Source organism: Prionailurus viverrinus, chromosome C1, assembly GCF_022837055.1.
Source record: "Prionailurus viverrinus isolate Anna chromosome C1, UM_Priviv_1.0, whole genome shotgun sequence".
Taxonomy (NCBI): Eukaryota; Metazoa; Chordata; class Mammalia; order Carnivora; family Felidae; genus Prionailurus; species Prionailurus viverrinus.
The window spans coordinates 9,170,905-9,196,079 of NC_062568.1; the positions used below are offsets into that span (position 1 = coordinate 9,170,905).

The following is a 25,175-nucleotide window of genomic DNA, read 5'->3' on the forward strand; positions in this document are numbered from 1 at the left end:
TGGCTTCGCACATTTGGAGCAACACGAACCACTCCAGAGAACCTGCACAAAGAACCTCAACCTGGCTGTTGGCCAATAGCTCTCAGAAGCTGGGATGAGAGGGGCAGTTTTTCCAGAGGTCGGAAACTACTCTCCTAGGAGCAGGACTTAAGCTCAGGAATGAGAATGGGGCCTGTTACAGGAGTCATTATGCTTGGATAAAAATTTTTGAATGTGAATTGCATTGAAAATAGAGTCCACAGCTTTGGTCAGATCTTTCCCTTACCCCCCCCCTTTACTTATCAGTATTGTCCCTTGAGTATAGCCGCACCTGCGTTCCTCTACCATCACCCTGGCCCAAGCTCTCGGGACTGCTACACTAGCTTCCCAGTGTCCTCCTGACCTCTGCATGCTCTCATCTGCCCCCCATCATCAGGCTCAGTTGTGGCCAGAATGGTCTTTCAAAATGCAGATTCGGTGGGGACCTATTAACGTCCACCTTCACTCACGCACTAAAATATTTTGGCTGTTGCTTCTTTTCTCCCCTTTGCTCTGCCCTCTAAGGATGTCCTGCCTTTGCCAGCCCAATTCCCAGGACTGGTGCGATCTTAAGTCAAGATGAATGTATGGAGACGTGGTGTATGGAAAGGTGGGAGAAAAGGTGAGGGCATGACACAACAATGGCCCCGTAGGCTGCACACTGGGGAGGAGTTAGGGTGGGAGAAGGGAGGGGAAGGAAGAGATGACAGGTTCCAGAGCTGCCCTGGAATTGGCGATGACGGAAGTGGTGGTTTTAAGAAACGCTGCTGTTGGGATGAGCACTGGGTGTTGTATGGAAACCAATTTGACAATAAATTTCATATTAAAAAAAAAGAAATGCTGCTGTTGTGTAATAAATTATATCCTAGAATGGTTATTGTAGTGGGTTGAATAGTGTTCTCCCAAAATCGTGTCCACTAGGAACCTCAGAATGTGACCTTCTTTGGAAACAGGGACCTTGCAGATGATTGGTTCAGTTAAAATGAGGTCATCCTGGGTAGAATTGGGCCCCTACAGCTAACGCTTGTGTCCTAAGAAAGCCATCTAAAGACACAGACAGATATGAACACACATGGAGAAAATGGAGGCAGACACTGGGTGATGCAGCTACAAGCCAAAAAAAACGCCAAGGGTTGCCAGAAGGACCAGAAACTAAAAGGCAAGGAAACATTCTTCCCTAGACCTTTTGGAGGAAGCGTGAATCTGCCAACACCCTGATTTCAGACGTCTAGCCTCCAGAATGGTGAATGTATAAGTTGCAATTGCCACTCAGTTTGTAGTGATTTGTTAGAGCAGCTCCATGGAGCTAATACAGTTAAATTGCACTGCAGTAACAAAGAGACCCCGAAACCTCAGGGCCTTAAAAAGGGGGTCCTATTTCTCACTCATTCAAAATCTGGTCTGTGCAGGTCACCACAGCCCTTTTCCACCTTGCTGTCCAGAATGACGATCTCCAAGTTCACGGTGGCAGGCGAAGCAAGGACCGAAACATCATCCCCGTGTGTTTAAGAACCAGACCTGTAAAGGACGGACATCATCACAGCCAAACCCAGTCTCATGGTCCCAACCACACTGCAAGGAAACCTGGAAAACAGGGAGGACCAAAGAGATATTGGAGGAGGTCTAATACTTTCTGTCAAGGATCTCCTTCAAAAGGCCCCAGTGATGATAAGAATGCTCACTGACAGTGTTTTGCATTTGAATGCAAGACTATGGCAAGACTAAGTCCAAAGGTACCCAAAAAGCACTGGTTGGGTCATGATTCTCAGAACCCTTCATTATCCCTTTTTCTCTTAGGAGAGAGAGAAAAGTCCTTACAATGGTCTCTAAGATTGATCCTTTGTCATCTGGACCTTGCCCACCTCTTTGGTCTTAGATGTGCTACTCTTTCCCCCATCATTCCCCCTGTTCCACGGATCTTCTGCAGATATCTCCAGGGCATCGTGCCGCATGATTGGAGGCTTTGCACATGCAGTACCCCATCCTTAACACCTTCCACTCCCTACGTTTCCTCTCAGACCTCAGCTCACACAACACTTGCTAAGGAAGTCTTACCTTAATGCCATCCCTCCTCAGTCCAAATCGTACCCTTCAGTCATTCTCACATGGTTACTTATACCTTTCCTTCTCATTTATCATAGTTTCTCATTATACGTGCATGTGATTATTTGCTTAGTGTTTCTCTATCTTTTGCTGCCATTTCTTAGTAAATATTTGTTAAAAATAAATGGATGGATGGATGGATGGGTTCTGAAAAGAGCCTTGGATCCAAATAAAAGTGAATAGTTGCTTTAAAATATTCTAAAGTAGGACATGTTTATTATGATGCTCTTAGCTGTAAGTAAAAGAAATCATTCAAATTGCCAAGACAGTAAGAAATATTTATTATCTTATATAACAAGAGACTCCTAGGTAGGGGGCCCCTTGGGTTGGTTAGGAATAGCTCAATGACATCACCAGAGACCCACGTTCTTCCTATCTTTTGCCTCTTTGTCCTCAGCATGTTGCCTTAGTTCCTCTTCGTGGTCACAAGATGGCTGCTGCAGTTCTAGGTAGCAAGTAGAAGTGACCTCTTTCAGTATGGATCTCTTCTTGTTATCAAGACAATCTTTCTGAGAAGCTTTCCCGCCAGTTGACTTCCCTGCAGATTATTTCTCCCTCTAAACCAAGCATTGGCAAAGAGAATGGAATTATCATGACCGGCCAAGATTAACCAGGATTTACTCCAAAATCAGGTATCAGAGAGATAGATGAATAGATGACGGAACAAAATCCGACTTCTGTAAGAAAGGGGGATGGCATATAAGGTGCATGTGATTACTCGATCAGTGTCTCTCTCTTTCATTGCTATTTCTTAGAGTTTGTTAAAAATGAATGAGCGGTGGGGCGCCTGGATGCTTCAGCTGGTTAAGCGTCCGACTTCGGCTCAGGTCATGATCTCGCGGTTTGTGAGTTTGAGCCCCGCGTTAGGCTCTGTGTTGACGGCTCGGAGTCTGGAGCCTGCTTCGGATTCTGTGTCTCCCTCTGTCTCTCTGCCCCTCCCCTGCTTGTGCTTTGTCTCTCCCTGTCTATCAAAAATAAATAAATGTAAAAAAAAATTTTTTTTTAAATGAATGAGAAGTGTACAGGTAACTTGTATACCATAAACAATCATATTTGCTACATACTGGCTGGCAACCAGTGTGCTGAATGTCGTAAGCCCTCCACAGGTATATCCAGATTTTGATCTGAGTTGAATTTATTATACGAATACCCATCTGGGTATGTTAATAGGTGTCGGACAGAAATGTTGTATTGAGCTGATTGTACTGTTGTGGCATGGTACAGAAAATAGTTTCCCATGAATAGGAGGCAAGGGGATATCAAATATTCCCAAGATGTGTGCAGTGGAACACATGAAAACCTCTCCTCATGAGTAAATCAGAGTGAGCTCTCAGGACGTTGGAGACATAGTGCTAAAGAGAGACCATGTGGCTTATTTCATGCCTGTGGGTATAATACCAGACATTGGCTTTCAAAAGTGCCCCATGCCTTAGTAGCAATAAACACACAGAGTGCCCTGCTCTTGGCTTCTAAATCTGTTCTCCAACAGAAGGAACCAATGACTGATTCTAGGGTTGTGTAGGTATGCAAGATGAGCCTGGAGCATCTTGGAGTTCCAGAAAGCAAGAAAGTCATCAACAGGCAAAAGGATGAGGGGATGTCACGGGGATGGAAGAGGACCTCTAATGTCCACCAATGTCCAATGGCTAAATCTAGCCAAATATGAGCAACAGAATGAATAGGGTGCTATTGTATTGCAACCCTAAATCGAAAATAAGCAAAAAGAAGTCCTTGTTAATATAAATAAATAAATGAATGAAATAAGTCCATGGGGAGAAGGGACAAATCATCCCCACGGAAGATCTCCCATTTAATATAAGTAGATATTAAAGGAGCTCGATGTTCTTGAGGGTGCGCTGAACTTAGTGACAGGTAGCCAAAGAACAGAGTTTGGGAAGGGGAGAAATGGGGACTTAACAGTGGAGCCACGTGGCAAACATCACCTTACCCACATGACCAAGGTTAACTCCACCAAGGATGCTATTGATAGAACGCAGCCCTGATACGTTGTGATAGGAAGGGTGCCTCACCTTGGTGGTCTTCTCCCCCAAACCCACAACTCCAGTCTAATCATGGGGAGCACGTCAAACAAACCCACATTGAGAGAGACACTACAAAACACCTTCGCAGTCTTCCTCGAACGGTCAAGATCATGAAAAGGTAGGGAATTGAGACTCTGTCACAGACGGGGGGGGGGGGGTGGCGGGGCAGGAAACAGTGAGGTCCAAACACAGTCTGGACTTTGTCAGTTAATGACAATGTGGCAGTGTTAATTTCTGAGTTTTGGCAAATATTAGACTGACTCTGTACATTATCTTTGCAGCTTTTCTGTAAACCTCAAATTACCCCCAAATCGAAGTTTACATCTATATCTATATCTATATCTATATCTATATCTATATCTATCTATATCTATATATTTTACATTTATTTATTTTTTGAGAGACATAGAGAGACAGAGCACAAGTTGGGGAGGGGCAGAGAGAGAAGGAGACACAGAATCTGAAGGAGGCTCCAGGCTCTGAACTATCAGCACAGAGTCCGACGTGGGGCTCGAACTCACAAACCGCAAGATCATGACCTGAGCCGAAATCAGACACTTAACCGACTGAGCCACCCAGGCGCCCCCAAAGTTTATATTTTTTAAAGTGTGGCTGATAAAATGAGGAGAGAGGGAGAAAGGAAAAGGAGGGAGGGAGGGACGGAGGGAGGGTGGGTCTCTAGGGATCATTTTAATCAAAGGTGCTGCTGCTGGTGGAAAATAAAAGGATCCCATTGTCACTCCACTCAAAAATATCTGTGCCGCCGAGTGATACATTGCTCACTGTGCAGGGCTTAAGACGAGAAAAGATCTCACTAAAATGCAAATAGAAGTGACTGTTGAACTTGATTTTTCATCTTAGTTGGCAAGCCCTCTGGGATTAAGTACAGGGCAGGTGACTTTAGATATATGGAGGGAAGGGCCCAAATTTATTGGGCCTCCCAGGAGTCAGAGAGAGGAAGAGCCCCAGTTGGAAAGTCTATAAAGAGCCCGCACAAGAATTCTGGGGGCCAAAGGATGCCTACAGCAGTGACAGAAAAGGGGACAAGCACCCGGAAAATAAGGAAAAGCATGTGCACATTTCCCACCTGCACATTGCCCCAGGGGCTGGTTGGTTCGGCAGATCGGCACGGACAAGCCAAGCCAGGGGTGCTGGGAGAGCAGGAGGCTGAGAAATCTCCCAGTTGGACCACATTCTGTTTACTTTACTCTGGAAAACGAGGAAACCCTTGTCCTCATTCTTTCAAAGCCTAGAATCTAAATTAGACATAATGGTCTCAAAAAGACCAAATTTATGTAAAGCACTATTTTGTATTTCTTGCACGCTATATGGGATGCCTATAAAGCAGCACAGAATCAGGAAATCTAAGTTAGATTCATGATCATTTCTAGGTGCGTTTCACACGCTTTTTGTTGTATGTCTCAGCAAGCCTTTGAGGGAGAATTACTATGTTTAACAACAAATAAATGGAGGCTTATAGGTACATGCAGGGATTTACCGAAGACTTTAGGTTAACAAAGGGGAGAGCCTGGGCTTGAATATTGGTCTATCTGACTCCAAGCACGGGCTCTCACCCACTTATCCACGTGAGCTCCTGGTTTACTTATGTGGCCTTGAGCAAGTCATTTGGGTTCCTGGACCCCAGCTGCCTTGTATATTAACAAGCGGATTCGACCAGTGTTCTTTTTTTTAAATTTTTTTTTCAACGTTTTTTATTTATTTTTGGGACAGAGAGAGACAGAGCATGAACGAAGGAGGGGCAGAGAGAGAGGGAGACACAGAATTGGAAACAGGCTCCAGGCTCCGAGCCATCAGCCCAGAGCCTGACGCGGGGCTCGAACTCACGGACCGCGAGATTGTGACCTGACTGAAGTCGGACGCTTAACCGACTGCGCCACCCAGGTGCCCCTCGACCAGTGTTCTTAAACTTTGATGTTCATACGATTCAAGTGGGGATCTTATTAAAGTATAGGTTCTCATTCAGTAGGTTGGGGGCAGGCCTGAAATTCTGCATCTCTAACAAGCTTTTGGGTGCTGTTTATACCACCGGTCTAAAAATTCCATCTTCAGAAGTAAGGTCTTGGACTACATCAGTGCTTAGATGGGTGTGTGTACAAGTGACATCAGAGGGCTTTTTAAAAATATTCACGTTGAGATGAGTAGGTCTTGGGATGGATTCCCAGGTGCATTTTCAACAAGAATCTCAAAGACAGTCTTGCAGACCATCCTGGGACTACATTTTTAAAACACGCTGGGCTGCGAATCTATGAGGTCCTTTCTTCACTTCAGAATTTCTGAAGCGGTGTTCAATGCCAAGATGACACAGCCATCAAGAGCATGTGTTAAGAGATGCAGTGAATAAGAGGTCACACAGACCTCCTCGCAGCTGAGTTGCTTCTTCCTAGATCTTTTAGGGTAGAAGTCTGCAGACGCTAGACTAGAGAGGCAGGAGAGTGACTTCCGGGGGCCGTCTAGGAGTTATTGGTCAAAAAGTGATGATGGATCTCCATGTCTGGTGTAAGTTAATAATTGGCTTTTTAAAAAATGTTTATTTACTTTTGAGAGAGAGAGAGAGACAGAGTGTGAGCAAGGGAGGGACAGGGAGAGAGAGGGAGACACAGAATCGGAAGCAGGCTCCAGACTCCGAGCTGTCAGCACAGAGCCCGACGCGGGGCTCGAACTCGTGAACCGTGAGATCAGGACCTTAGCCAAAGTCGGACACTCGACCAACTAAGCCACCTGGGCGCCCCAATATACATCTTTTTTAAAAGATGTTTTTATTTATTTTTGAGAGACAGAGACAGAGACAGAGAGAGAACGAGTGGGGGAGGAGCAGAGAGCGAGGGAGACACAGAATCCGAAGCAGGCTCCAGGCTCCGAGCTGTCAGCAAAGAGCCTGACGCGGGGCTCGAACTCACAGACTGTGAGATCATGACCTGGGCTGAAGTCGGATGCTTCACCGACTGAACCATCCAGGTGCCCCAATAATTCATTCGCTCTTACTCTTTAATAGGAACCAGTCTTTCTTCAGGGTCTCACCGAGATGGGGGCATCCTTACCCTCATTAAATCTGACCTGGCGTGCAAGGAGAGGTGACAGGTGGAAGCAGACGAGGGAAGTGGGACACAGGGTCCTCCCCAAAATGGGAGGCGGGTGGCCTGGAACACTGAACCGCTTTCCAGTGATGCAAGACGGAGCGCGTGTCAGCCCCTGCCCCGTAACCGGCCGTGGAGCGGGTTCGGCAGCCTGTGATTTTTAAAAATTAAATTTCTTTTCTTTCCTACTCAGAAGCTATTGTTTAGAGTTTAAAGGCTGGCTATTCCCACTCCGCGATCTGAGAGAAATTTGACGATTCAGGGGTCATCCTGAGCGTTTGGAGACAAACCAACAGAGTTCTTGGAAAGCTCTCTAACCTGGTGCAAAGGTAGGAACCTAAGAGGACAAACCCTTTCCTCTATTTTACAACTGGAAATCTCAGAGCACTTCGCCTCACTTCCCCCTCCCCCAACATCTGTCGTTAGGGGCTGGGAAAACAATAACAAATGTTATCATTTATTGATTTCTGCAACGTGCCAGCCACTCTAGAATGCATGCGGACAGTGCTGGTATCGAGCAGAATCTGCAAGGAGCCGAACGAGACCGATAAAGATCAGCGGCGTGCTTCCGAATTAACAACAGCAATCTTACGGACTGAATGGTTCCTCTTCTCGACTGTTGGAGCCTTAACCCCAATGTGACGAAATTTGGAGGTTTGTCTTTGTGGAAGAAATTAAGGTTAAAGAAGGTCATAAGGGTGGGGCCCTCATCTAATAGGATTAGTGTCCTTATAAGAGACACAGCTCTCTTTCTCTTTCTGCATATGCACAAAGAGGTCAGGTGAGCACAGTGAGAAACAGGTCCTCTGCAGCCCAAGAGGAGAGCCTTACCAGAAACTGATTGTGCTGGCACCCGGATCTTGGATTTCCAGCCTCCAGGACTATGAGAAAATAGATTTCTATTCTTTAAGCCACCCGGTCTCTGGTATTTTGCTATGATAGCCCCACTAGAATAAGACCAGGAACAATACCTGTGAGATTCTTTGGACTTCCCAAAGTCTACCTTCAACTAAATTATATTCCTTCCTTACAGCCTGAAAAAGGTACTGTTATTCTTCTAGTAGACAAGAAGAAACTGAGGCCCGGAGAAATCAAACGACCTGCCCGTGATCACGATAAATAGGAGGCAGAACTGGGACAGGAACCCAGGCCCTCTGGCTCCCAGGGTCTAGTCTTCTGAGTTCTTCCCGCACGCAGTGGAAGAGCTGGAAGAAGCGGTGAAAACATGCAGGGGGCTTGCTCGAGTGCCAGACCTTAGCTTGGTCTGCGAGTGGCTCTCACTTTTTAGAACAGTAAAATCAACTGTGCCGTTCATTCATTCAACCGACGTTTATTATGGCCCTTCTCTGTGCAAGGCACTGTATGAAAACTTAAAGATATAAAAAACTATGGCCACTGCCTTGAGGTTAGAGCCTAAACCAAACGCTTACGTCCAAGGCAGGATGTGGTCATGTGAAATAAGCAACCCATACTTAGAGCTGCAGGAGTGCCCGGAGAGGACACATCATGGCTGGCTAGGCTGAGGGGGGCGGGAAATTGTGAAGGGTGGAAATTATTTCGGTGGCAGAAAAGGCTGGTGGATGATGTCCAAAACGAGGCACAGTAAGCCCTCTCATCCCTGCATGCCCTTTGGCAATGTGATTTTTTTCACTCCTCTTGTTATAGACTAAATTGTGTGCCTCCAAAGGTTGTATGTTGAAACCCCAGGCCCCAGTGTGACCGTATTTGGAGGTCGGGCTTTAAAGGAGGTAATTGAGGTTAACTGAGGACAATAAGGGTGGGGCTCTAATCCAATGGAAGTGGTCTTTATAAGAAGAGGAAGAGACACAGAAGATCCTCTCTCTATCTCTCTCTCAAAGACCACGTAAGCACACAGCAAGAAGGCAGCAAACTACAGGACAAGATATCTCACCAGAAACCAACCTTGATGGTACCTTGGTCTGGGATTTCTAGCCCCCAGAACTTTGAGAGAATCTATTATCTAAGCCTCTAAGTCTATGGTATCTTGTTAATGGCAGTCCAAGGTAATTACTACACCTCTCATCAAGAGGTCGTCTACTGCTCCTTCAATCTGAGATCACTCTGTGACCTGTTGTGAACGCAGAAGAAGTGACGTTGTGCTAAATCCAAGGCTAGCCCTTAAGAGATATTGCAATTTCTGTTTTCTCCCTCTTGTTGGACTCTTGAGCTACTGCTGGAAAATCCATGTCAAGGGAACCCCCTCAGTCTGAAATATGACAAGGGGGAAAGGCCCATGAAGATGAAAACACTAGAGGAGAGAGATGGCACAGAGTTCCAGCCATCCTGCTGAACATCCACACATGTGAGTGAGGTCGGACAACACTGGTGAGTCAGAGATGAACCATTCAGCGGAAGCCTGACCAGCTAACCCACAGAATCATGAACAAATGGTTGCTTTAAGCCATTACGATTGAGATGGTTTGTAGTGCAAGACCATTTAACTTATCCAGATGGAACAAGAGAAAGGTATTTGGAGCAGAGAGAATGGTTTGAACAATGGTGTCACGGTAAAAAACTACAATATGAATTTGGGTGAGGAATTCAGGTCTCATTAGTAAAGCCCTTAGGACGATCTTAGAGAAAAACGAGAAAATAAGGCTAGCGAGATACATTGGAGTTGAATTGTGGAGAGCTTTCATTGTAATAATTTTTTATTGGGCACTTACCTAGCTTACTCAGCTGAACCCCTTTCATGGATAACTACTCAACTCTCACATAAATCTATGTTAAGGTTATACTATTATAATCCTCCACTTTATGGATAAGGAAACTTAGGCTCAGAGGTTAAGTTACAAAGAAAAAAGAAAGAAAGAAAGAAAGAAAGAAAGAAAGAAAGAAAGAAATCACATAGTGGTGAGAAGAGAATTTGAACACAGGTGGTCTAATTCCAGAAGCTGTGACCATGACCTCCAAAGAAGATTGCCTAAGCCAAGGAATTTGGACCTTAGTGATAAACATGGAAGTATTTTAAGCTGGGGTAGCATGATTGAAGCTGGCAACGGTGGGTAGAATCTGGGAGCTGAGAGAATGGCTAGGGTGCCTTTGGAGTAGTACAGTCATAAAGTGAGAAGGGTCTGAATTAGGAAAAGAGGGGGGAAATGGGAGAATAAGAGGGATTTGGGGCAAAAAAACTATAAATAGCACCCAGGGAATGGTTGGATATGGATGCATAAAGGGAAGGGGAGGAGTCAGAACTTAGTCCCATCTTTCTGGCTTCGTTCCAAGGGCGGTCATTCCTCAGAAACACTTGGGGAGTGCAAGGGGAGGAGGTGCTTTGGGGTGGCACAGGATAAGTCAGCATTAGACTTGTTAGGTGGAGGCGACGAGGGAATATCAAGTGGAAGGGTCTGCCGGGCATTTGGAGATGTGTGAGTAGGAGCCGGGGACAGAGGTCAAGGTCACGTGTAGACAACAGGTTTGGAATTCGTTCAGAACTGAGGCGCCACACATCTAGGACATGTCAGTTAGGGGCCCTGGGTTGTAAGCAAAAGAAACCAAATCTGGCTAGATGTGGGAAAACCTAGAAGAAATGAAGAGTCTACTGTGCACCTCTCCTCAGAAAGGGCAGGAGCCGTGGAGGTTCCGGGTGCCCAGGTGGGAAGAATTCACGAACAGTCTGGTCAAGCTGAGATGAATCAGCTCCAACTACTTGCCCGACTCCTCAGGATTCAAAGTCCTGGGAGGGGATCCTGTTGGCTTGGTCATATACCCACCCCTTGGCTAAAGGAAGTAAGGACACCTTGTCTTCCATTCCCAACAATGTGGCACATAACGCAGGAGTGGTGATCTTCCAAAGGAAACCAGACCCGGCTATCAAAAGACAGGGGGGAGGAGATGCTGAGTGGCCACACCAGTCAATGTTCGGTCCGTGGAGAGAGTGTGCAGAGGAGAGAGAGCTGTTAGCAGCTGGCACCGCAACACGAAAGGGAGGAGGCGGGGGATCTGATGAGGGAAAGATAAAGGCTGGCCAAGAAAATGGAAGAGAGAGGTTAGGCTAAGGCATTTCGAAAAGGGGCAAAACACCAGAGTTAAATGCTGCCAAGTGATCAAGGGTGATAAAGGACAGTGAAAAACGGATGGGGCTGCCACCATTGGAACTTACTGGTAACCTTCTCAAGAAGGGGGGGTTGGTGGTGAGAGAGAGGCAGAGGACGCAGTGATGCAGGAAAGAAGGGAGGTCAGAGGGGCGGGGGCAGGAAGAAGACATACGTTGGTGATTGAAGGGGTCAGTATCGCAGTGATCCTCAGCACCGAGAGCTTTCCATTCTATTTGGCCAAACACGAGTACAAAATAATTCTCAGCCCAGCACTTAGTAATGTCTTTTCTCTGAGGCTCTTGTGGAAAGTAGTGACGACAATGGGAAGGTGTGAATTGATGCTCTGGTTTAATCTGTTTCAGAAGTTACAGAAAAAGAAAATTGGATTTATTTAAAAGCCAACCAGAAAGGGAAATAAAAAGACAAATGCCTTTTGTAAGCTTAAAAAAAAAAAAAAATCACACCCGATGCGACAATCCCAGAAAACTAATCGTCTAAGTGAACTGTTATAACCAGTCTCCTTTCCCCTGGTTAAAACAATCTTGTGTAACAACATTTGCATCCATGATGTTGTGTAACAAGTGGCTTAATGTGTTTTTAAACAGGGGTTAGATAGGAGAGGAGCAACTATTACTATCTTACTATTGTGACATGGGTCACTCTTCCAGACAAAACACCACCACCACCCATTGGAAGGTAGGGATGGTTTTTACTTAAAGACAAGGTCATACTGTTTGGGTGTGGGGGGGAACGGTGGGGGTAGGGCAGGGGGATTTTCGTCTTCTTCCAAAGCACTCAACACTGGATCTCTTCCAAGAGAGGAAACGAGACTAAATAGATCATTTGTTTTATTCTGTTTGGGCATTTCGTGCGTTTCTCTCAACTGCAGCTTATGGACACAAAGCCAAACTCAGAGACTGGCTGCAGCTGGCTAAATTCCAGGTCACTTTTGAAATTTTTTTTTAAGGAATAAACAATTTGAAGCTCTATCTGAGGATTAGGGCAAGCCACACAACTGAAGGACAAAATGAAATTCTGCTGTGAGTGCGAATCACAAAGGAAGAGGGAGGTAGGAGCATTAAACAATTTGGGTTTCTCAAATAAGACCGATGAAGAGACGGGAGGAAAATGCATGTTGAAAACACACATCTGCGAGAGATACATTTCAAAGAGGATCCCATGTGAGAAGCACGGTCGTTCATGGGCACCAACTGCCCGAGGACGGAACACGGCTTCTTTGGGGCAGCTCCCGAGTGACGGATGTCAAATTGCCTCGTCACTTGAATGTCATGGAGAGCTTAGGAGGTTGCTTCTGTATCCTCTTGCTGGGATGAGGAGGGCCAGCCAACACCAGCCATGCACATTCTGTAACAAGCATAGTTGGTATTCCCCACATATCCTACTGGAAGAATGGGTCTTTGTCTTGAATCGCTTCCCTTTGGGAGACACTCATTGGCAGTCCCATCCAATGTCCAAGGGAAAGAGAAAGGCACATTCGTGGTTGGGCTTAGTTTAGGAGATTAGTTAACACCGCATCCTGTCTGATTTCAGAACTGACAAGTCATGTACACTATTGCTCAAAATGTTCCTTTGACAGTACTGGGTAGAACAGGGAAGTGAGTGGCAGTCATTAAAACGTAAACAAAAGAGGTAAGTCCCCAAGATTTCGGTCTTTTATAGTTGGAGAATTCGGACCCTAATGATTAAAAATAAATCATTTCCCCTCCCTCAAAAATGTTGGCTCCGTTAAAACCAGAGGCCGAAACCCTTCAAAAGAGTCTCTGTGCATTCTTTCAAAAACTGAAGAGTAACTTTACTAAAAATTTTCAATGGCAAAAATTGAACCGAAGTGTTCAGATCTAAGTCAACCTATCAGTGTGAACCTTCAGATTGTGATACTCTACAATAGATTTGCAAAAGGTTCCTATTGGGGAAAACGGGATAAAGTATACAAGGGACCTCTCTGTATTATTTCTAACAGCTGCACGAGGACCTACGATTATCTCCATAAGAATTTTCAGTTAAAAAAGTGATGGAGACAGAAATGGATGTAGGGAATCAAGCAGGCTTTCAGAAGCTGGCTCTACCCACGCTTCTTGGTTCGAACTTATTTCTCCATTCGCTAGGCTCCTGAATGACTCCCTTCCATCTGGAAGAGGCTGGTCCCCAGTTTCTCAAACACACCAAGCTCATTCCCACCTCCGGGTTTTTCTTCTCTAGCTTCCTGGCTTCATGTCATTCTTCCCAGGTCCGGCTGGCCCTCCCAGGCTAGAGTAAGCCCTAACACTGTTCCCCGGGCAGTACTTACCATGTCTGTAGTCACTTGGCCCTGTTCACCCACCAGTCAACAAACATTTATTGAGCAACTACTATATGGGTAGTGTTGGCTCGAGGCACTAGGGACGGGGTGAGTTGAAAACCATGTGAACTGGTTTCTCTTCCCTGCTTTCTGGAAGCATATTTTCTAACGAGGAAGAGTAGAAGACAAGTAGCCAAGAAAAAAAAATCTTAAAAAAAACCCCAAATGATGATGAGTTCTCTGAAGAAAGTTAATAAATTGGAGAAGAGAGGGAGTGACTATAAGTCAAGCGGTCAGGGAAGGTTTCCTCGAGAAAGAAGGTGACACTTGAGTGGTGCCCTGAAGTATAAGGAGGCAGTGATGAGAAGATCATGGGGGCTAGGGGGAGCATTTTAGGCAGAGAGGACAAGGAAAAAGCATTTATATCCTGCCCTGTAATTAAATATGAATATTAGGCATGACTGTAAAATAATGAAACAGGTTTTCTTTCGGTGGACTGTGTTTCCTTTTTATTTTAAGAGCCAAACCTTCCCTAGCATATTTCTCTATAAGAGAGGCTGTGAATACCCTTAGGCTGGCCCAGATTTCACACTTTTGAAAGTGACTCCTTCACCCCGACAGGCACACACCGTCTAGCATGGCCGCCCACACACCAAGTGTAGATCATCCAAGTTGCTCTCATCAGTAGACGCAACCTCATTTCACGGCCGTGTCTTAGATTCGCCACATTTCCTTCTCACAGTTGGGGCCGTGGGCCTGCTGGCACGGGTTCTGCACTGAGGGCAACAGGACTTATGTCATTAAAGTTGTGTCCCCACAAACCCAAGTTGGCGCAAAGGAGGACTGCAAGCCAGGTAACGCAGCTGGGAGCCTGAGGGTGCTACGTCTCCGGGCCTCTGGGGTCTGCGCCTCTGTGGCGCACAAGGTCCCAGCAGTTTTAGTTAGGGATTGGGAAGGGCCGGATTCCCAGGACTCTGCGGGTACCTCGCGCTGTCACCGCAGCCACGACTCCAGATTTCCGGATTCCCTTGTCTGCCATCTGCCTCCGGCGACCGGCCCACCTAGGAGAAGTCGGCTGTGGGGCACCCTGCGAAGCGCCTCGCGGGGTCATCTGCCCCTCCCCGGCCGAGACCTGGCACCGTTACCCCCATCACCCCGCCCGGTGGGCACTGTCCCGGGGCACCCCCCCCCCGCCCCGTCTCCTCCCGGGGATGGGGGGGAGGGGTGCAGCCAACACGACTTGCCAGCATCCCCGGGACGCGCCGCGAGCCCTAGGGTCCCTCCCTCTCCGCGCGCGCGCACACACACACACACACACACACACACACACACACACACACCACACACACACACACATGCACCCACACCCGGACCCCGGCGACCCACGTGCAGCTCGGCCCGGGGCTGGCGCCGCACCTCGGGCTCGGCGCGGCCTCCGGCGCGTTCCGGGCGCAGCCCCGCGACGTGGAGCCCTGGGGGGCGGCCTCCGCGCGGCCGCGGCCGGAGTGGGGGCGTCCCGGCGTGCGGGCGCGGGGACGCTGCGGCCCGCTGGCACACAAAGGAGGCGGCGGGAAGGCGGGGCGGGGCGGGCCGGGGGCGGGGGCGGCAGGAAGGGGCGGGTGCGGGGCGGGCGGCGATAAAGCCCCCGCCGCCGCGACCGCCCAGCTCGCGCTGTGGGGCTGCCGGGCCGGCCGGGCTGCGCTGCGAGGGCAGGAGGCGCCGCCGCCTCTCCGCTTCCCGGACCTGCCTCGCCGCCGCCGCCGCCGCCGCCGCGGCTCTCCGTCCTCCGACTCTCCGCCCCGCCGCCCCGCCGCCACCCGGCTCCGGCTCCGGCTCGGGCCGCGCCGCCCTCGGCCGCCGCCACCTGGGGATCCCGAGCGAGGGGCGGTGAGTACGGGCTGCGGGCGCCAGGGGGCGGGAGGGGTGCGGCCGGCGGGGGTCCCTCCTCCCCTCTCCCCACCCCCCTGCGCCGGCCACGGTGCCGGAGCTCCGCGCGCCGCCCCGCTCCGCGACCTTGCGCCCGGCCCGGGGGGCGTGCGGGGCGAGCGGGGCGAGCGGGGCCCCGGGGCGGCGACGTCGAGGCGGAGGAACTTTCTCAGCCCGCCTCGGGCTGCCTCGGCCGAGGCTGCGTGCGCGCCCCGCTCCGCGCCCGGCCCGCGGGGAGCCCGAGGAGGACCCGGGCCGGGCGAGGAGGGGCCGCGACGGCCGTGGCGTCCAGGTGTGCCCGCAGCCGGGGAGCCCCGGGGCCCGCGTGGTTTCCGCCGGCGCATCCTCGCTGGCGCCGGTGACCCTGAACCTGAGGTACCCAGGTACGAGGCAGGCGTCCCCCCACCCCGTGCTTGGCGTGTGCGCTGCCCGGTGGGGAAAAGACAAACCGACTCTTGTGTTTACCGCTGGCCGAGCCGGGTGGGGGCGACCAGTGGTTTGGGGCAGAGCCTTTAAATTGGCCTCTGACAACCAACTCAGCCCCATGGAGCAGATTTTTGCCATTCTCACCATCTGTAGAAATGGGAATCGAGGCAGCGATCAGTGGCTACAGGTAAGGTGAAAGTACTCGGGAATTCTGGGCGGAATTAGGTATTTAATTTGCCTCCCAACTGAGCGGGGATGGAGGGCTTCTATTACATAAGATAGCACTCCACCTTCAGGTATTATGGGAGACGCTATTGAAGGTTTTAGCGTTTTAATGAACGAAAAATAATCTTCGTGTGTGTGTGTGTGTGTGTGTGTGTGTGTCTCTTGAGAAATCGCAAACGCTGCCGTGTCTTGCTTTGGCCACTTTGCAGAGACCGCGCTTATATTTAGCACCAACATAAAAAGGTGTTTGAAGGTTTGACGTCCGCTTTCAAGCCGGGAAGCAGTTGACTTTTCTGAACTGTTCAGGAATAATTTACGTGGTAATTTTGTACTTTAGAGATTTTCTATCCAAAGTTGAACAGAGATAACTGGAAGAAATGTAAGCATTGCTAATTTGTATATCTAAAGCACAGTTCAAACATTGAAGATATTTTCAATGCTGTCTGCATATCTAAATCAGTAATTATTGCTGTTTGCAAGTATTTCAGCAAAAATTTTCTTCAGCTATGCAAATGAAGGTGTTAACCCAAAGAATCTAGGGATCCTTTCAACTCTCAAATTTTGATTCTGTATTAAAATGACGCTTGAAAATATTGTACTATGGGGGGCAATTACTGAAGGTCATAAAGTTGTCCTCCATATTTTATTTTATTCGGAACAAAAGTGAATTTAAGCAGAAAATCTCCGCCTCCTATGAACTTCACATGTTAGTGTAATTTTAAAAGGGCAAAAATGACTCAGTCTCCAAAGGACATTAGTTTTTAAGTTCCGCACATGGGTGATTAACTACCAGTCAGAGATTGAGGTGTTGGAGTTGGACATGAGCCACGTCCTACCTACCCCTCCGTGTGGCCATCTTCTGCCAACCAGTCCTTCTCCTTCGGCCTGGGGGCCCTTGGCTGGGCTTTTTCTGTCCCTCGGGTCCCAAAGTCCATGGAGGGCGCGCTCTCTAGTCCCACTGCTGTGACCATCTTAAATGAGGTTACCTCCATGCACTCTAGCGACGGAGTCCCCTGACTACATCCAAGTCTTGCCCTCGCTCAGAGATCCTCATCTTCTGAAATCAGGAACCTCATTGTCTGAATGTCTCAGTCACAAGCTCCTGCCTTCCAGGTGGCCAACCGGTGCTCCCACTGCGACTCTTCCTCAACACAAGAGACTTCTTCCCCTCCCTCCTTCCCGTGTGACAGGTGACATCGAGGCCGACTCTACCAGGAAAGTAGGGGCCACTGAGCTGAAGTCTTTCCGTGTCCTACCCCATTTCCCTCCTGCAAACCTTTCCGAATTTACCCCCTCACCCGAGAAACCTTCGTAAGCATCTGCTGTGTCCAGGTGCTTTGCTTGGTCCTGATGTGGCAAATATAGCGGGTCCCTGGCATCTGTCTTGGAATGGTCATTCTTGTGGGAGGAAATAGACAAAAAGCAAACGTAATCCTGCTTTGATAAAATAAATGGGACAGAATCATAGGAGCTGGGGCAGGGAACTTAGGGAAAATTAGAGGGAAGGCCTCTCTTTGGCGTGCCAAGTGGCACTGCCTAGTATCTCCCTGTGAACTCTTATTGAACGGTATTTTTAGAATGCCATAGCCCTGCTCCTCCCTGCACCCCCACCTTGTCCCCAGTGACCACCGTGTCGCCCCAGGCTTCTTAAGCAAGTTAATGCTTCTCCAGTCGCTGCCTTCTTCTTCTCTGCTCCCTGCAAGCTGGCCAGAGGCCCCCCCAGAGTAGGAGAAGACCCCGTGATTCCTGAATGGTGATCCTGCAGATTCTCTCTCAGTCTCCGTGCGCCATTGGATGCGGACCTTTCCTACCTTCCTGATACCTACCCCCCCCCCCAATTGCCCTGTCCCCTGGGTTTTCCCTCTGCCTCCCTTGCCTCTCCAGTACCTCCTGAGGTTACCCAGGGCTCTGCCCTGACTCCCGTTCTGCTCTACGTAGAGTCATGGGATGAACCACATTCCCCACAACTTCAACTATCTCCAGTACAAAGTGAATCCCAGATTGGTGTCTCCAGCTAGTTGCCTACAGTCTGGTGGCTTATCTGTGCCCTGTAGGCAAAAACAAACAAACAAACAAACAAAAACCCCACCATGTGTCTAGGACTAATTGATTTAAGTTATCACCATTCACCCCATACCCATTTCATTGTTGGCCAAAGTTTGTCACTCTTTTTTTGGGGGGGGGGGTGGTGGTGGCTCGGCCAGTCACTAGGGTATTATTAAAGCAGGAACCTCCTGGTAATGCCAGACTCCTCCAGCACCCCCCCCCTCCCATGCAGTCACCAGGTCCTATTGTTTCTCCACGCGGTGAGAAGTTCCACAGACCTCTGCTCTAGTCACGGTGGCCCCGCCCTGCTTCAGGGTCCAGAACCCGCAAAATGGTAGCCGGTGTGCCATTTCCAGGGGGCAGATGTGTTGTTGGCCTGAACGAAGAGTACAAAAATTGGGTTCGTATCAGAAATGTTAAAATGTCGCCTGGATGTATAGCTTCTCTAAAAAAATCAGAAGACCCGGAAGGAACATGAGGCCTCCAATCCCACGCGGCAACCCATGGCTGGCATGGAGTCTCCATTGCCCAACTATGCTGGAGGTGGCTTCCTTCCTGGTTTCTTCTGGACCTGTGGTCCTCATTTACAGGAGCTTCCTGGTTCCTGTGGGCTTTGGAGTTAGCACCCAGAGGCTGGGAGACCATCGACAGCCTGTGAATCCCTGGTGCCTAACTATATGGCACCCTGCCACGTCTCTTATGCCTAGTTTTGCACCCCTTCCAGCCATCTCCCACATGTGCTGGGATGACTTTCCTTTAGTGCCCCAAGTCCGAATCTGTTCGTGTCCCTCTTTTTTTTTTTTAGATGTTTATTTTTGAGAGGGAGAGAGAGAGAGCGCCAGCAGGGGAGAGGCAGAGAGAGAGGGAGACACAGACTCCGAAGCAGGCTCCGGGCTCTGAGCTGTCGGCACAGAGCCCGACACAGGGCTCGAACTCACAAGACCATGAGATCATGACCTCAGCGGAAGTCAGATGCTTAAGGGACTGAGCCAGCCTGGCACCCCTGCTTGTGTCCCTCCTGATGAAAACTCTGCCTCCCTCTTGCCTTTGGGGCAAACCCTGACTCTGGAGGAGCGGCTCCATTGTGTCGCAGGTTAGCTGTCTCAAACTGGAAGGTAAACTACTGTCTTTATAAGGTGTCATACCTCAGTGTCTCAAAAAACACTTGTGAGCCTCTGTAGGGAGGGTGGTGAATCGTAGTGTTGCCTCACCTGGGTCGAGATGCAGTCTCCACTGTTTATAAACTGTGTCCACAGACCTCACCACCCTCCTCCTTCCTCACAAGTGCCTTGGGAGTGGACGGGACAGGGTGGATTCTGCAGTCTCCCTACTCTCCTAGGACCCTTCAGCCCCTGGAACGTGGCGGCCCCATTTCATACATGGCGTCCAGAGTCCGGCTTTGTGCTCCCGGGCTCACTCTTTGGACAGTCGTGCCGCAGAGCTCCTCAGCACTCAGCCAGAGAACTGGCCACAGTGCTCTGCCACTCTCCCCAGCAACTCCTCAGATTGCTGGCCCTTTGTGATGACATGCGAGAGTCTAACTTTTCTTCGTCTTCTTCCCACCTCCCTGCCCTGCCTTTTTAAAACCTTATGTTCTTGCAAAACTGACCTCCTGCAGACTCCTCACCCCACGGGGCTGCCCAGGCCCCCTTGCTCCTACTGGACCTCTGCCTAGAATTCTCTCTCCACCTTCTGCGTTCACTGGTTCGCTGTCTGGCTAGCTCCCCCCTTTTTAAGACTCAGGTCCATGGTCCCCTGCTCCAGAAAAGTCTGTCCTGAAAATCACTATCCCCAGCCCTCTATGGCATGTGTGGAGTGTGCATACACATGTAAACCCTGCCCCGTGGAGGCCTCTCTGATGACAGTAACTGTGTCATACCTACAGATTTTACCCACTAGACTCTAAGTGCAATGAAGGCCTCCTGTATTTTAGCTTCGTTTGCACCAGCCAGTGGTGCATGACCCAGAGGCACTTAACGGATATCTGAACTGAACCGTACTTCTATTTTTCTTAAGTTTACTACACGCTTTATGAACTAGTGCTCGTGTTTTGGGCTTGAAGGGGAACCTCTCCCCTCCCCCCCACCCCCAGACCTCCACTCTTGTCCTGGTACTTCTGCATTAAATATATTTCTTCACGTTAAAAAAAAAAGGGGGGGGGAGGGGCGCCCGGGTGGCTCAGTCAGTTAGGTGTCCGACTCGGGCTCAGGTCATGATCTCGTGGTTTGTGGGTTCAAGCCCCGCGTCGGGTTCTGTGCTGAGAGCTCGGAGCCTGGCGCCTGCTTCGGATTCTGGGTCTCCTTCTCTCTCCGGCCTCCCCCCACCTGTGCTCTGTCTCTCAAAAATACATAAATGTAAAAAAGCAAAAATTAAAAACAAGAAAATCTTTGATTCCTCGTGACTTTTGAGATAGAACATTACTTAGAAGAAAAGCAAAAATCTAACCCAGAAGTACTTCCGTCTCTATGTTCGCTTCAGCTATCCTCATCTGAACCTCTTTTGGCTTGGTTCAGCCTTCCTTGAGGTCCACTGGCTGGGCTGTACTCCCTGTTTTGTGGTTTGTACAAGGTAGGAGAGAATGCATTCTGGTTTATTTCCGTTAACCTTTTCGGTGGCGGTAATGCTTGCCCTCTTGCTGACTCCCCCCCACCTCCTTGGTAGTTTTTTTGGCTAATGTCTTCAGTCAAGTTTGATGAGAAGAGTTGGGAGAGAGTCTGGGCTGTGCTGCCGGGGGTTTGTATAGTTAGTCATCCAGGACTGAATTTTTTTTGTCTATACAATGGGTGTGATGAAATTATGATCTCAAAGATGTCATTAAAAAAAAAATGTAACTTCTTGACTTATTTTTCTTTTTGACCCAGCTTTCTCCTAAATATATCAGATCTAGGTGAATTTTTTTAAATGCATTGTTTTGTGTTCATCTACATGAAATTCTTATCCCTCTCTCCTAAGTCTCTGAAATCATTCAACTTGGCTCCTTTGTACTCAGAAATGGCATTGAGGGCCAGCGTGAAGATCGAGTTGGTCTTCCCACTTAAAGGCATTTATAAAAGTGTTAAATACATTGGGTCCCCTATACTTGATCTTTTTTGTAAACCATTTCTCCACCCATGAATATGCCTATCTTCTCTTCCCAGGACCATCTTTCCTCCTGAGTAGATTGCATGTCTGATCTGCAAATCAGCATTGGGTGAAAAAATAATAATAATAAAATACCTTTAGGTGTGGAGTGGATTCAAATGCAATAAACTACATCTTTAGGTGGTTTCTTATGTATAAGTTCACAGTTTATGTAAGAACACTGAAAGAGTAGTATTTTGTTTCTCTTTTGAGAAACGCTGCCTTTCACTCAACGGGGCAAGTCTATTTACATAGTCAATGATTCTTCCCTTGTTCTGCTCTTGGGTTTCTAGGTCTGGATGTAAGCCCAGGGCAGAGAGGTTGGTGTTCCTTCTGGGACTCTTTATTGTGCATGGGGATGTACACCCAGCCGAAGCAATCCTCTGTTTGCAGCTTCTGTTCTGCATTTTGACAAACGTGTCCCTGTCTCATCCTTGAATTCCTTCAACGGTTGGGGTGGACGCCCTAGGTCAAGATCAGCGCAGGAAACCTCATGCTCTTGCTGCAGTTTGACCTCAGCCTTTGCCCTTTGCTTCAGAAGGGGTAATTTGAGAATTGGAATCCACTGTGCCTTTCTATTTTTATTAGTTAATTCGTGGGAGAAAGATAATGTGGAGGAGGTTTTGCTATAACAGGGGGAAACCAAAATCCCATGAAAAGGCAGAAAGGATTTCTTGTAGTGACTGCACATCTTGGTAAATGTACTTTGTTTTGTTTTTGTAATGCCCTGCCCCCATGGCTGCAGCCAGAACTCTGGTAACCTGGGGAATTTCTCTTAAGAGCATACCAAAAATAGCATCAGCACTTTCTCCCCACACTTTCCCTTTCTACTTAGTGCCAGCTAATATAGCTACAGAAAAAATAACCACTTGTTTTCGCCCAAGTTTTTAGGGACCAAATCTTGAAAGTGGGTGTGGTATGTGAGAGAATTTAACACCAAATACGAAGCCCACTCGAAAACAACCAAGGTGACCCCAAATGAAAATAGATTTCTCTTTCTTTGTTTTGAGAAAATGCTATATAAATAATGGCAGTGTTTGCTTCCACTATATTTATTCTTCATTCTTGAAATAAGGACTCCACTTAGGACGGAAACTATTTTGAGGATTTGATCACTGTTGGGATTATATGAGCTATTAACTACGGCATTATCTTTCGGTTACAAATGCAGAAATCCCTATCAGAATAAGTGATGCAGGGGTGCCTCGGTGGCTCAGTAAGTAGGTTAGGCGTCTGACCCTTGACTTTGGCTCAGATCATGGTCTCGCGGTCCATGAGTTGGAGCCCCGAGTCGGGCTCTGTGCTGACAGCTCAGAGCGTGGAGCCTGCTTTGGATTCTGTCTGTCTGTCTCTGTCTCTCTCTCTCTGTCTCTCTCTCTCTCCCCCATTCCCCCAGCTCCTGCTCTCTCTCTCTCTCTCTCTCTCTCAAAAATAAATAAACATTAAAAAAAATAGATGATGCAAAGACATGGCATGCAAGGGGGGAACCTATTGGCTTACATTGCTGATCCTGAGTTGGCAGGGGTGTCTCTGGCCCTGGACTGAAACCAGAGACTCGGGGCTTTAGAGCTCTCCTCTCTCCCTCCGTGTCTCTTTGCAGGCGGTCTTCATCCTCTCCAAAAGCAAAAGCGCAGGTAGCTTCAGGCTTACCTCCCAACAGCATCAATGACCAAGAGGAAAGAGGGGCTTCCTGCCAGGCCAGTTGGAAAAATCTTAGGGAGGTACTCTGATTGGCTCAGTTCGGGTCATGTGCCTTTCTCTGGACCAATGGCTGTGGTGAGGGGAATGGGATACTCTGATTGGGCAGCGTCTGAGTCACATGTTTAGACCTGTGGTCAGGAGGGGAAAGAGCCTTGGATGGGGTGTGCTGGACAGGCAGGTTACCCCCACTGCCATTGTATTTGTTTTCAGTCGGCAGAGGCTGTCTGGGGCCTCCTGGGGCCTCATCCCTGCCTGTAGGACAGATACTAGTGTTCTTTCCACCGGCTCGGTTGGGAAAGGCATGTGCCGCGGCGGAAGTATCCATGGCCGACGTGCAGCCTGTGTGTGTGTGTGTGTGTATCCATGGCCGACGTGCAGCCTGTGTGTGTGTGTGTGTGTGTGTGTGTGTGTGTGTGTCAGTGCCAGAGTCTGGACCCAGGTGTGTAAACGTGTGAGCCGTTTGAGCTGATACCACGAATTTTCAGAGATTTAGAACTCGTCAATAGTTATAACTTCTCAAAAAGAAGTTCTCGTGAAACACCGTGCCTCCTTGCAGAAGGACCCATGTTCCCGCTTGGCTGCATGGGATCCTTAAGTAACACAACCAAAACTCACCAGATGGGAAGAGGCTAGCATTTGTGTGTTCTGTTGGAAGTCACATTCTTCTGGCTCTTGCTCCCCACCCAGTTTATTCCTTAGACACTTGTTTCTTCCCTGGGACTCCAACTCTAAAATTAGTACTGACCTTTGGCTCAGAAAGGTAGAGTGCATTACCCGGAGTCCGAGGGAATAACTTAGGCTGAGCTGGATAAAAGTCCACATCACCAAAGAACAAGTATGACATGACTTTTAAAAGATACCTAATTGAACTCCACAAACGTGTACAGACTGAGCTTAGGACACTGGTTGAGGTTTAACTTCTGTTTCATGGGTTTTTTGGTTTTGTTTTTTTTTCACGTATGCCTTTTGTTCAAAATCTGTCCTATCCACGGGGCGCCTGGGTGGCTCAGTCGGTTAAGCGGCCGACTTCGGCTCAGGTCACAATCTCATAGTCCGTGAGTTCGGGCCCGGCATCGGGCTCTGTGCTGACAGCTCGGAGCCTGGAGCCTGTTTCGGATTCTGTATCTCCTTCTCTCTGACCTTTCCCCATTCATGCTCTATCTCTGTCTCAAAAATAAATAAACGTTAAAAAAAAAAAAATCTGTCCCATCCAAATGGTATACATTCCCCTTCCGCTCCTCCTCTCCTTGTGCAGTGTAGTGATTAAGAGTATGAAGGGCTCGGAAGGGCTTGGAGGCCCACAGACTGGTCTGAATCTCAATTCGGTCAGTCACTAGCTAGAGGCCAGGAGGCCACAGATGACTCACTAAACTTCTCCGAGCCTCAGTTTCTTCACTTGTGAGTTGGGCATGAAGGTATCCCCGTCTGAAGCCTGTGGGGACAAAGTGGGCCGTATACTTCAGGTGCTGAGCACAGGGACGAGAACGGAGCTGACTTCCGGAGCATAAATGACGTGGCGGGGGGGTTCCCTCCGTCCCAGGAGTCAGGTGAGCTCCTCACTCCTGTGGGACGCACGTTCGCGTGGTGTCTTTGATCGAGCGAATGACTCACTCGCCCTGTTGAGTTCGCGTGCTTGGTTTCCAGACCTGTAACGCTCTGGGTGGGCAGTACTCCTAGCCATCGGCTGGTCATCTGTGCATTCTGCAGGCTTCCACCTCTTCCTGTACTGGCCATGCAGCAAAGGATGGCCGGTGCGTGAAATAAACTACCCACCCCCCTGTGTGAGGATGTATAAACAGCTGTGTTACCAGTTCTTCCTGGGGGCACACCGCAGGCTAGCGCTGTCAGGTTGGGGGCTTTTTTTTTTTTTTTTTATGTTAGTTATGAAGAATCAATAAATGTCTCTACAGCCTGGAAACATTATTTGGTTTAATATTGTGGCCTTTGCGCGTGTAGCATCCAGAGCCTTCTTTTTGTTCTTGTCTTTTAGGCTGTGAGAAAGTCCGGTGGGCAGTGCCACTCATATCAATGGGTACCTAGAAATAATCATTTGAAACACACGCTGAATGTATTTAAAACACACGGTCACGTAATTATGCTTTGATTCCCTCGCTGT

The 25,175-nt window shown here is 48.6% G+C and overlaps 1 protein-coding gene across 1 annotated transcript in view; it reads left to right on the forward strand.

Annotated features, from left to right (window-relative positions):
• Positions 1-15,255: 15,255 nt before the first annotated feature.
• Positions 15,256-25,175, forward strand: part of SERPINE2 (serpin family E member 2) — a 62,814-nt gene continuing 52,894 nt past the window's right edge. Inside the window, exon 1 of the mRNA XM_047872060.1 lies at positions 15,256-15,502. The gene's annotated coding sequence lies outside the window, so the exon portion shown is untranslated. The remainder of the gene's footprint in view (positions 15,503-25,175) is intronic.